At 41.2% G+C, this 13556-nt stretch overlaps 1 long non-coding RNA gene across 1 annotated transcript in view; it reads right to left on the bottom strand.

Annotated features, from left to right (window-relative positions):
* The window catches only part of LOC137653495 (uncharacterized), a 551696-nt gene that overhangs the window by 527472 nt on the left and 10668 nt on the right, over positions 1-13556 (bottom strand). Inside the window, exon 2 of the long non-coding RNA XR_011046493.1 lies at positions 1771-1787. This is a non-coding gene — a long non-coding RNA (uncharacterized lncRNA). The remainder of the gene's footprint in view (positions 1-1770; positions 1788-13556) is intronic.

Below are 13556 nucleotides of genomic sequence, written 5' to 3'. Positions count from 1 at the left end.
TAATAATAATAATAATAATAATAAGTAAACCGAAACCTCGACTAGTCTAGTCCACACATGGACTTTAAGTTTCATTCCTCAAGAAACAGGAAAGGTTAGGATAAAGTGCTCTAGAGTCTAGACCTTCAGATCAGACCTCGTGCAAATCACGGCCTGGCATGACGAATTAAACACTAGTTCGCGTAACAGTCAGGCTTATAACAGTTCAAATATATATGTATGGTCATATATATGTATGTGTATGAGTATGAGCATGTATGTATGTATGTGTGTATGTGTATATATATATATATATATATATATATAAAATATATATATATATATAAAATATATATATATATATATATATATATATATATATATATATATATATATATTTCCGTTTCAATGGTGACATTATCATTGATGCCACCTATGAGTATGAACTTCTATGAAGTCTTTTAACCTTTCCTTTCGTGGCAATAAAACATATCTTACGCCAATCACGTGTCAGATGCCATGATTTCTACACACATACAAACATATTCATACACGCACATATATACGTATATAATTTATACAAAAGTATATATACTATATACACGAAATAAACCTATCAGAATTATTAAGGAAATTAAAACACGCATACACAATATATATATATATATATATATATATATATATATATATATATATATATATATATATATATATATAAACTGGCTAACAGGTTGATAAAGCTTAAAAAATAATGTCATAGATTACGAAGGGAATATACCCAAGCTTTCCAGAATCAAAACAAAAGGACATAAATATTAAACTCACTAAATACTTTAAAAGCAACTCCTTTCCAACATAAAAAACGTTTTCATGACGATCAAGAAGAGATGTTTTTTTTTCCTTAATGGCAGAAATATAATTTACTCCTGAAGGCTCATTGAATCTCATTAAAGTTATAATTCTTGAAATAAACCATAAATTACTACATCTAATAGTAGGTTTATTAGTAACACAACCTGACTAGTAATCACCTTTGATCGATCTGTTTATCGATTATCTATTTCGAATTCAAAGATTCTTTCTTCATCATGAAACAATATTTTTTTTTTTATCTATAAATTTATTTTTATCGGCTTATACCACGAAAGTATCTCAACCGCGGGCTTATGCAAAACGTTAAGGACGATCCGGAGATCTCGTGATGTTTCTTTTTACCATTTACATATATATTAGATTAGCGTCCTAAAACCACAAATATATGTAAACAAACACACAGATATATATATATATATATATATATATATATATATATATATATATATATATATATATATATATATATATATATATATATATGAATGATACATTTTGCACATTAAGACGTGTTTTTCACAGAGCCCCAGGCGAAATCACTCAAAGACTAATGCAGCTTTTGTCTTTGTGTGATTTCGCCTGGGGCTCTGATCCCGAGATCGTTAAGAGAATGCAGACATTAATGTATAAAAAATATATGGCTTATTTGATATAGATATATATATATATATATATATATGTATATATATATATATATATATATATATATATATATATATGCGTGTGTGTGTTAGTTGACGTAAAAGTCGAGCAAAATCCAATAAGTCATATATATTTGTATGTGGAAAGATAGACATATACAAAGAACAGTATCACGTTGTTTCTAACTATGGAGAAATAAAAATTTACGTTTCACAAATCCATGAAAAATACCGTAATCTAAAATAATGTAAAACTCCGAAAACCGGAAAAACTCACCTTACAGCTCGTCAGATCTGTAAATAGAAAGAAAAAAAAACATTAAAAATTTGAGTAATCTAATAAAATGACAAAGAAGCATATTTCATACAACAATGAAATAAGAAAGAAAGAGTGAACCGTGTTAACTACCCAGAAAGGTAATAAAATACATGAGAAATACATGTAAAATCTAGAATGCCTAGCTGCAGGACCATAACAATCTTTAATGACATTCACTAGCAACATCATACACTTCAAAATTACTAAACAGCATGTGCTACTCCTGTCACCGGATTGATTCTGAAAGAAAACATGGCTGAGAACGTGTTTTAATCGAGTTCTGGCGATCAAACACGGTGATGACCTTCGTGAACAAGCTATAGAGAATACTTGATGACTAGTCAAAGTCAAACCACTAGAACTGTTTACAGCGAAACACGCATATCAAACAACAATGACTCTCTAATCAGTCATATTATGACAGTTTACTACCGAAAAATCATGAATAAGCTAAACTGAACATATTCTAGGTTATCAACTCTATTAATTTAGAGAATGTAATACAACAACATTGCAAGATGAAGTTATCAATAACCTTCTTGAATATCATGAAAACATCGAAAAATAGAAATTTTCCATAAAATCAATGAAGACGTCAATTATAATAGATTTTCATTTATTCAAGTAGAATTCGCCACATGAATATAGCCTCACTCTTACATGCACGATAAAATATTTCTTACTATGGCCTCTTGTTCCTTATACGCATTTACCAGATGTAATTCAGGGAAGTCAATTGCAATCTTGCACGTGCGTTGAAGCTGCAAAACTTGTTACATCCATCAAATTCACTTATTTGTATTTAATTACCGATGATGATTAAATGTTGATTCAAACTTACGAAAAAAATATTTAACTGCATATAATCATTAAATAAATGAGGATGTCAAACATATAATTAAGAAATAAATGAGGATAAGTCAAGCATATAATTAAGAAATAATTGAGGATAGGTCAAACATATATTAAGAAATAAATGAGGATGAGTCAACATATAATTAAGAAATAAATGAGGATAAGTCAAACATATAATTAAGAAACAAATGAAGATAAGTCAAGCATATAATTAAGAAATAAATGAGGATAGATCAAACATATAATTAAGAAATAAAGGAGGATAAGTCAAACATATAATTAAGAAACAAATGAAGATAAGTCAAGCATATAATTAAAAAATAAATGAGGATAGGTCAAACATATAATTAAGAAATAAATGAGGATAAGTCAAGCATATAATTACCAAATAAAAGAGGATAGGTCAAACATGTAAATAGAAATAAAGGAGGATAAGTCAAACATGTAATTAAGAAATAAATGAAGATAGGTCAAACATATAGTTAAGAAATAAATGTGGATAAGTCAAGCATATAATTAAGAAATAATTGAGGATAGGTCAAACATATAATCAAGAAATAAATGAGGATAGGTCAACCATATAATTAACAAATAAAGAAGGACAAGTTACACATATAATTAAGAAATAAACGAGGATAAGTCGAGCATATAATTAAGATATGAGTAAGGAAAAGTCAACAAATGTAGGCATTCAGCAATATAAGGCACAAACATTGAAGAGACTTTGTGTGCGTCTTTCTCTATAATAATATTTAAGGCTTTCAAAGCAAATAATTGTATTCCCATCAACTCGCAGTTAACAAGACAAAATACTGTACTATAATATAACACATTTGAAGAAACGTTAACGTTTGATGTACTGTATATTGTGACATGTTTAAGTAACATCACACAAAAGTGGCCTAATACTGTTGGCTTCAAGAATTTCAGTATACATCACAGAAAGTTAAGGGGACATCTGGCCGCTCCACAATGTAGTCATCTGGGGTGAATAAAAAAATTATGTAAAGCAGTAGTGATTAAGTAGCAACATTATTGTGTATATTACAATATTAAATAGTTCTATAGTTTGGAAACTTGAACATCACTGGAATGTACCGCAATGATATGTTAAGAGTTGCCAGCTGCCTTATGTCTCGTTAGCTTGCAGTGATGTGTACGCCAAATATACCTGTCATAACATATATAAACAACCAATAAGTTTTCGACTGAGAGTTGCATTAATCGTATCATCATTCCCTTTAATAACTTAGACCACTGGCGTCAATAGCATCAAGAAAGCCATTTCACAGCCTAAAATAGATTTCTGGCGCTGAGCTTTGTGATATCCTGGCTCTACAATAGAATGTTAACACTGAAGGTCAATTACATAGAACACTAGGCTTAGAACATTCTTCACATGACTAGTTATTGAAGGAAGGCAAGTGAAGTGTCTATGTTTTCAACCTCTCACCTCACGCCTCATAATGCCATATTTTAGACTAAAAAACATTAGTTCATCTGTTACGCATCACCATCATCTCCTCCTACGCCCATTGAAGCAGAGTCTCTATTAGATTTCTCCAGCCGTCTCTATCTTGAACTTTTAAATCAATACGTCTCCATTCATCATCATCTACTTCCCGTTTCATAGTCCTCAACCATGTAGGGCTTTGTCTTCCAACACTTCTAGTATCTTGTGGAGCTCAAGATCTCATCCACATATGGCAATCGAATAATCTCTCTATTTTAATTTCTAATCCTGTCACGCCATTCAACCCCCAATATTTTTTCGGATGGCATTGTTCTCAAATCTACTAAATCTATTGGATATTGTTTCATTGTCGTACCACGACTCATATCCATACAGTAACACCGATCTCATTATACTGATATATAGCCTGATTTCTATATGTATTTTAAGGCGAATTGATTTCCAAATTTTATTTAAACCTAACCATAGTCTGATTTGCTTTTTACAATCTTTCATTTAACTCCAATACTAAAGACTCTGTATTACATATCATTGTTCCTTAATACTTGAATGATTCTACCTCATTAATCCTCTCTCCTTCCAATAATATTCCATCTTCCATTGCATATTCTGATCTCTTCATCTTTGTCTTTTTTCTATTTATCTTGAGCCCAACCTCGTGTGATATTTCATGCTTTCTGGTAAGTAAGCATTGCAATCCTGTGGTAACCTGCTGATGACAGCGTCATCAACATACTCTAGGTCAGCTAATATCTTATTACCAATCCAGTCCAATCCCTCTCCACCATCTCCAATAGTTCTACGCATTACAAAATCCATGAGGAGGATAAACAGCTGACAACACATTCCCTTGGAGTACTCCACTGTTCACTGGAAATTCATTTGATAGGACTCCACTATTATCATTATTATTATTATTAATTGCTAAGCTACAACCCTAGTTGGAAAAGCAAGATGCTATAAGCCCAGGGGCCTCAATAGTTAAAATATCCCAGTGAGGAAAGGAAACAAGGGAAAATAAAATATTTTAAGAAGAGTAACAACATTAAAATAAATATTTCCTAAGTAAACTATAAATAATTTAACAAAAGCAGAGGAAGAGAAATTACAAAATAATAGTGTGCCGGAGTGTATCCTCAAGCAAGAGAACTCTAATCCAAGACAGTGGAAGACCATGGTACAGAGGCTATGACACTACCAAAGACTAGAGAACAATGGTTTGATTTTGGAGTGTCCTCCTTTGCAACTGCTATACTCATGAACAGACTTAATAAAATTTACATATTCAAGAGGAATTTCATAATAATGCAGGACTCTCCGTAAAATTGACAGGTTCACACAATCAAAGGTTTCTTCATAGTTCACAAATGCCATCAAAAGTGGATTACTATATTCTACGCATTGCTGTAGAACATGTCTCAAAATCAAAATTTGGTCAATACAACTTCTACCTTTTCAAAATCCTGCTTGTTCATCTCAACTTTTCATCAATCTTTCTCTCAAGTCTCTTAGAAAAAGCATGTTATATGTTTTCATGACAAATGACGAAAGTGTGATGCCTGTATAACTATTGCAATCAGTTAGGTCTCCGTTTTTCACCATTTTCACCAACACTCGTAACTCCCACTCATCAGGTTTTGTCTCTTCTAGCCACATTCTACAAAATAACTGTGCAACAGCGTGCTTATCACCTCGCTCCTCTCACTAAGAGATAACGACCTGAGCCATTTGTGCAAGGATGTGAGAACTAAGCATTGTGCCTCAACCAGGTAAGATACACCTGATACCTACCTCACTGGGAGATCGGAGAATTGTAACCCCCTGCAGTCAGAGGAGGTCACCTTGCAAAGTTCCTCGGATGCTAAAACCTCAAGAGGGGGGAGAATGAAAGACGAAGAGGCCAGTCACTTGCACATCCATTCTAGTCTTACAACCGGGTAACATCTGTCCTCACCCGAATGCCACTTGTCCTACAAGGGAGCTGAGGTGTTCATGACCATGTTTTGTGCACCCATCACAGGTCCTATCAAGAAGGTGTCTAGCTTCTTGAGGTTTGTGTCTTTCAGGTAGTGGACCGTGAACATTGTTAAGAGTTCTTCACGCCCGCTTGTAAAACCAGTGTCACAGAGAAATTCTTTATAACGCCCATGGGTATACTAAGATCACAGACATCATGAGCTCTAGATATACGATCGAGAGGAGTCGAGTCCATATGTAGGGCTCGTTCGATTACCTGCTTGATTCAGGAAGAGATCAAGTTTATTCTCCTCTTAACTCTACTTGTTGACAAAGAGTCTATTGACCTGTGGACAAGCTCAACGGTCCATTTGAGAAATTTCCTAAGTGCCCTTACAAGGTAAAGCAACAATTGATCTGGGTCATCAGTTAAAGAACGGAGACTCTCAATACGGAAGGGCCCAATTCTAGGATCCACTACAGCCTGAGTCTGAGTCTTGGCAACAGATTCAGGGAAAAGGTTAAAACTAGACCTCTCCCCCATGGCTCGGGTATGTTTAGAAGAGACCACGTCCTTTGCTGGTGTTAATCACGGAGGTCAAGGTGAGAAGAAAAACCTTGTTAAGAGTCAGGCCCAGATCTGAGGGCTGACTAGAGTTAAGAAGCATTCCATTATGACAGAGTGGTATAAGAACTACGCTCCGAGGAAGAGGTCTATCTTCTCATTGGGGACCAGTAAGTTTGACACTCTGAATGACGACAGAAACTTCTGTTGCTGCAAGGTTGACTCCGTTCAAAATGGCAACCAAGACTCAAAGCTCAATGGTATTCTGTCATGATTGAGACTGAACAGGGTCTTTCCTCCCAAATGTAATGAGCTTTGTTGTTTTGGGGACAGAGAGATCGAGCAGCGAGAAGCTTCTGCAACAACTTAAATCTTAGAGGAAAACCCCCTCACCTGATGAAAGGTGAATGACAAGCTACGTGGGTATCCAGCCCTCCATTTTGTAATTACTTGTGAAATGCCTCCAGGAAATAAGTCATGGGGGCATGAGTGATCGGGGTGAATACATGACTGAGATTGTATGGGCCAAGCAGAAAAGGAGAGAACCATTCTTTCAATATTTGTGCAAGCAGGACTAGAGGATCTAGGCCAGCCGACGACCTGCCAGTCAATGTATGCGATCTGAATTCGGCCGGGTCTTTGCCTGCCAATTCAGTTGTGCCGGCGACTCTTGGGCTGCCGGCGCACAAGTCTAACCAGCTCTTTGCAGGCTAGGGTAGTGGCCGGCAGCTGCCGTTAGGGTAGAACCCGGCGGCACTAGCCAATAGAGAGAGAGAAAGCATGGAGTGAAGGATAGTGTAAGAGCTCTGCCTTACTGCCTTATTCCAGAATGAGGGTTCAAATGGAAGGGGAGAATGTATATTCACACTTCCACCCATCCGCAGCTATTGCCGGTTTCTGTCGGCCACAGGTTTGCGAATGGCAGTCCAAGAGAGGACTGAAGAATACTCTACAGCAAAAGGGATCTTCTGCCGGCAGCCGGCCCAGCTATCCCGGAGCATTGACTCCATAAGGAAGAGCTGAGTGACTATGTCACTACCGACAGAAGCCCGAGCCGGTCCCACAACCTGCCGGCATTCGGCGCGATTGTAGGACGACGGCCAAAGGATTGCGATGGCTAGGCCATCACTAAAGGACAGAGTGTGGGGGGGCGAGGGTCCTATAGGGTATGGAGGGAGCCGGCAGGGTTGCCGGCCCTACCACACCATAGAAAAACTCTGTTCCAGTATTGAAGCCATCCCAGACAGCAAGAGAATTCTATTCTCCACCGTAGGGTCGGCTAATACAGTAAAGGAGCCGACAGTGCTCTCGCTGCTACCCCTAAACAAGAGAGGAACAGAGTTCCAGTGCCGGTGTCACCTAGGCAGCAGAAGAATGTCTATTCCTCAGCCTAGGGTCCGCCGGCACAGGACTAGTCAACTAGACCACAGGGAGAAGGTCAATATCCTATAAAGCCTTCAGGTGCGGTCTAGGGAGGTCTAGCCTCCTATGCCAGCAGCTTAGTCCAGCAGGAGAATGCTATTCACCCTGCCAGCCAGCTACCGGCACCAGACTAATAGTCTGAGGTTCTGACCAAAACCCAAAAACCTGCATTTGCGGTTACAGGGAAGGGACAGAAAACCCTAGCCTAGTCCTGCCTGAATTACAACTCGAGGCACGACTGACTAGGGTTATAGCCTAGGCTAAACTCAGAGGGAGGAGGGATTACCCTTAAATCTCCACAGGAGACAAGTATCACCTTATAGTAATTCTAGGAGATATCTATCTCCGCCTGAATTAATAAAACGATACACGAGGGTAACCGGGGAACATGTATGGAAGTATACTAACGCCACTAGGCTAGTAGTCTAGTAGTAGTGAGAATCGATTACCTAAATCACTGAAACTCTCTCGTATAATATCTTGGAAGAGGAAGATATTATGCAATCAACATATCTTACACGTATAAATTTCGCCTAAAGCTTCATTAAATCTGTAACACAAGGAAAGTCTATTATATCATGCATGAAAGTACTAAAACTGAAACGCCTAGGCTAGGAAGCCTAGCGTAAACAAGGTTCAGTTACCTAAATCGCCGAAACTATTTGAATACTATCGGCATAACATAAAGAATTCCTAGCAATGGAGGCTAAATAGCTAACATTATTTAATGCTTTTATGCCAGGAAAGTCGTTCTCGCTAACTAAATGACTCATGCATTACGAACGACAGCGCCCATGACGCCTCTGGCTACAGGCAACAGCTCTTGGATACGTTAATTTAACCTTAATTCCTTTTATAAAAAGGCAAGAGCTTACATTTCTACAATGTAAAGATCAAATACACAACTTTCCAGAGGCAGAAGAGGCTGGAGACTGCATGATAAATCCAAAAATTCCAAAAATAGCGAGAGAGCACCAGGAAAATCACCGAGCAATAGCGCTACGAGTAAAGGAATAAACATGGCGGCGATGATGACGTCATCTAGATACTCAAAACAGTAGCGCAGAGGAACGGTACCTTATTAACGGCTCCCCTTCGTTTTTTGCCACTTTTCCCCCTCAAAGCGTTAACGTTATTCGGGGTGAAGATAGCTATGTGGCGTGTCAAGAATACGTCCTCTGATATTATGCGATATCCCTAAAGGTAAATTCTCTGGGAATATCACTGTAGTCAAATATACCCTAGGAGGCTACTTAAAGGAACCTTCCATCAGGACGACATGGCCTGAGCCCAAAAAAGCCACTGTAATGCCTAATATGACAAATTCGTAGATAACTTGTATTTTTCCTAACTATACAAACCTTAGCTATTTAATATGGGTATTACTTTCGGCGTAGCTGAAATGACGAGCCATTAGAATTTTAACGAGGGATTACTACCCCCTTGCTAGTTAGCGAGGGGGTAGGTAGGGGTAGCTTGCTACCCCTCCCCCCCTCACACACCTGTGAATACTTCACTTTGCTTAGAGGTAGGACTTCCCGGGGGACAGGGCTGGCGGGCAAGTTTGATTAAATAGCTAAGGTTTGTATAGTTAGGAAAAATACAAATTATCTACGAATTTTTCATTTTTTCCGTAACTGAAATACAAACCACGCTATTTAATATAGGTGATTAAACCCTTAGGTAGGGTGGAAAGTCCCAGCCATACTGGCTTTTGGCTTTTTGCCTGGGGACTCAGTATCTGAGTGTGTTAGTACTCAAAGATAAGGAGTCCCTGCACCTTGCAAGTGCCTTGCTCTGCAAGGACCGCGGCCTACGTAAGCTTGTGTGTGAAGGAATGAAGTGTGATTCATCCTAGGAAGTTGACCTGAAGTCCTTTAGATGGAATTCCAGGATAGGACGCTCCCAATACCACCTCGTAATGGTATGGGGACGTGACAATATTAACATAATTTTAGGAACACAAGGGAACATGGTTTACCTGCAGTGGTTTGAGGTTAGCTGTGCAGAGAACCCAGGATGCTGCTTTCCCCAAGAGAGGGGAGGATGAAGAAAAGAATAAGGGCCAGGCATACCTTTTTATTCATGCAGACTAAAACTGGGTAACAATGCCCTCAACCTTCTGCTACTTGTCCATTAAGGAGCCTGAGGTTTAAACCATCTGTTGTGCAGCCACCACAGGGCCGATATAGAACGTATCGAGCCTCCTATGGGTCACGTCTTGCAGGTAGTGGGGTGTGAAGGTCATCTGACGCTTCCAAACCGCTGCTTGTAAAACCTGCGTCACCGAGTAGTTTCTCTTGAAGGCCAGGGACGTAGCAATGCCCCTGACATCATGTGCTCTGGGGCGACGTGACTGAGGAGGGTCAGGATTCAGGGAATGATGGATAACCCTGCGAATCCATGCTGAGATAGTGTTTTTAGTGACCCTCTTCTTCGTCTTTCTGGTGCTAACAAACAATGCCTGCACCCGCGGACAAACTGCACCTGTTCTCTTAAGATAGAGCCTCAGACTCCTCACTGGGCACAGTAGGAGATGGTCTGGGTCATCTGTTACAGAACGCAGACTCGAAATCCAGAAAGAGTCGAACCGAGGGTCTGGCACTCCTGGATTTTGAGTCTTAGTTACAAACTCAGGGACGAATCTGAACGTTACCTCCCCCCATCCCCTTGAATGGGCAATGTCTTACGAGAGACCATGAAGTTCGCCAACTCGTTTGGTCGAGGCCAAAGCAAGTAGGAACACCATCTTCCAAGTCAGGTGGCGATCAGAAGCCTGGTGTAATGGTTCGAAGGGAGGTCTCTTAAGAGACCTGAGAACTCGAACCACGTTCCATGGAGGTCTCACTTCCGACTGAGGGCAGGTAAGTTCATAACTTTGTATGAGTAGAGAAAGTTCCAACAAAGAAGAAATGTCCATTTCTTTGAGCCTGAAGGCAAGACTTAAGGCTGAGCGATAGCCTTTCACTGCCGAGACTGAAAGGCGCATTTGCTCCCACAAATACACGAGAAACTCCGCTATGGCTGGATTAGTGGCATCGAGTGGAGAGATACCCCTTCCAAAACACCAACCACAGAAAACTCTCCACTTCGCCTGGTAGACCCCTGCGGATGACTTTCGCAGGTGTCCAGACATCCTTTCCGCAACTTGTTACGAAAAGCCTCTCTCTGTGAGGAGATGCTGGATAGTCTCCAGGCATGAAGCCGCAGCGAAGCTACAGCTTTGTGAAAGATGTTGGCGTGTGGTTGTTTGAGTAGCTCGTGTCGTGGAGGAAGTTCTCTTGGGAGTTCTGTCAGGAGCTGCAGAAGGTCCGGAAACCACACTGCGTGATGCCATAGCGGAGCTATTAAGGTCATAGACAGGTTGACTGATATTCTGGTCTTGTTGAGCACCCTCCTCATCAGAAAGAACGGGGAAAGGCGTACACGTCGATGTTGTCCCGCCGTTGTTGGAAGGCATCTTGCCAGAGTGCCTTGGGGTCCGGGACTGGGGAGCAGTACAGCGGAAGCTTGAAATTCAAGGCTGTCACGAACAGATCCACCGTCGGGGAACCCCACAAAGTCAGGACTTTGTTGGCTACTAGACGATCCAAAGACCACTCGGTACTCACTATCTGTGATGCCCTGCTCAGACTGTTGGCGAGCACATTCCTCTTGCCTGGAATGAAGCGAGCTGATAGTGGAATCGAGTGGACTTCGGTCCATCTCAGTATCTCTACTGCAAGATGGGATAGCTGCTCTGAAAAGGTACCTACCTGCTTGTTGATGTAAGCCACTACCGTGGTGTTGTCGCTCATCACCACCACAGAGTGACCAACCATGTACTGTTGGAACTGCTGAAGTGCCAGGAATACGGCCTTCATTTCTAGCAGATTTATGTGGAGGCACTTTTCTGATTCTGACCACAGGCCTGAGGTCCTGTGGTTCAGAACATGGGCCCCCCACCCTTTCTTTGAGGCGTCCGAAAACAGCATCAAATCTGGGGGAGGACGAGAAGATCCACTCCCTTTTGTAGGTTCTCGTCTGTCACCCACCACTGAAGGTCCGTCCGTTCCGCAGGACCCATAGGGACCAAGACGTCCGGGGAATCGTGTCCTTGATTCCACCGAGACTTGAGTCGCCATTGCAGGGATCTCATCCTGAGGCGACCGTTTGGAACTAGACGGGCCAGGGAAGAAAGGTGACAGAGGAGACGTAACCACAATTGGGTTGGGAGTTCTTCCCGTCTGAGGAAAGGGTCTGCTACACTCCTCAGCCTTGCTATCCTGTCGTCTGATGGGAAGGCTTTGTGGAGATTGGTGTCCAAGATCATACCTAGATATACCAGTCGTTGAGTTGGAAGCAGAGAAGATTTCACGAGATTTACCATGATCCCTAGATCTTAGCAAATTCCTAGAAGCTTGTCCCGGTGTCGAAGAAGGGTCGACTCCGAGTCTGCCAGGATCAGTCAGTCGTCCAGATAACGGAGGAGACGGATGCCGATCCTGTGTGCCCACAAAGAAATCAGGGTGAACACCTTGGTAAATACCTGAGGAGCTGTGGAGAGACCGAAACACAGCACCTTGAACTGGTAGATCTTGTTGTCTAGGCTGAATCTTAAGTACTTCCTTGAAGACGGATGGACTGGGATCTGGAAGTACGCGTCCTTCAGGTCCAGTGTACACATGAAGTCTTGTGGTCTCACTACAAGTCTGACCATGTCTGCTGTCTCCATGCTGAACAGAGTTTGTATGACAAACCTGTTCAGAGCTGAGAGGTCGATGACTGGTCTCCAGCCTCCAGACGCCTTCTTTACAAGAAAGAGTCGACTGAAGAAGCCTGGGGAACCGTCGACGACCTCCTGGAGAGCATCCTTCTTTAACATGGTCTCGACTTCTGCCCGTAGGGCTTGCCAATTTGCCGATGCCATGGCATAGGAGCTCAACGACACTGGATCCACTGTCAGGGGAGGTAGAGATGTCGTGAACAGGACGCGATATCCCTGACTGATTACGGAAATCGTCCAGGAATCGGCCCCGAGTTGCTGCCACCTGATCGCCCAACTTTGTAGGCATCCCCCCACTGGTGGACATGTAGGGGGACTGCCAATTCTAGCATTTGCGGCCTCGGCCACTCCCTCTAGGATTTTCCCCTCCCCTGGAGGACTTTTTGCCTTTCTTGTCTTTGACAGGAAAGGGCTGCTGTTTGGACACTGTCGTCTTTGCTGCCACTGCCGGTTTCGTCGTCTTGGACGGGCGAGGTTGTTGAGGTGCTGGAGGTTTGTAGGGCTTTGATGTGAGAGCTCTCTGGAGGAGAGAGTCCTGATTGGATTTCCTCCACCTCTCAGCTGCCTGTTCCACATCTTTAGACTCAAACAGATTCTTTCCCAAAAGGGAAGAATGTCTGAGCCTGCTGACTTCGACGCCTGGGACCTTCGAATGGAACCTTTCTGCCACCGCATCACATCGTTTTAAGATGGAATTGGCCCACAAG

The sequence above is a fragment of the Palaemon carinicauda genome, chromosome 14 (genome assembly GCF_036898095.1).
Source record: "Palaemon carinicauda isolate YSFRI2023 chromosome 14, ASM3689809v2, whole genome shotgun sequence".
In the NCBI taxonomy this organism is placed as follows: domain Eukaryota; kingdom Metazoa; phylum Arthropoda; class Malacostraca; order Decapoda; family Palaemonidae; genus Palaemon; species Palaemon carinicauda.
This window is presented reverse-complemented; position numbering and strand designations above follow the sequence as displayed.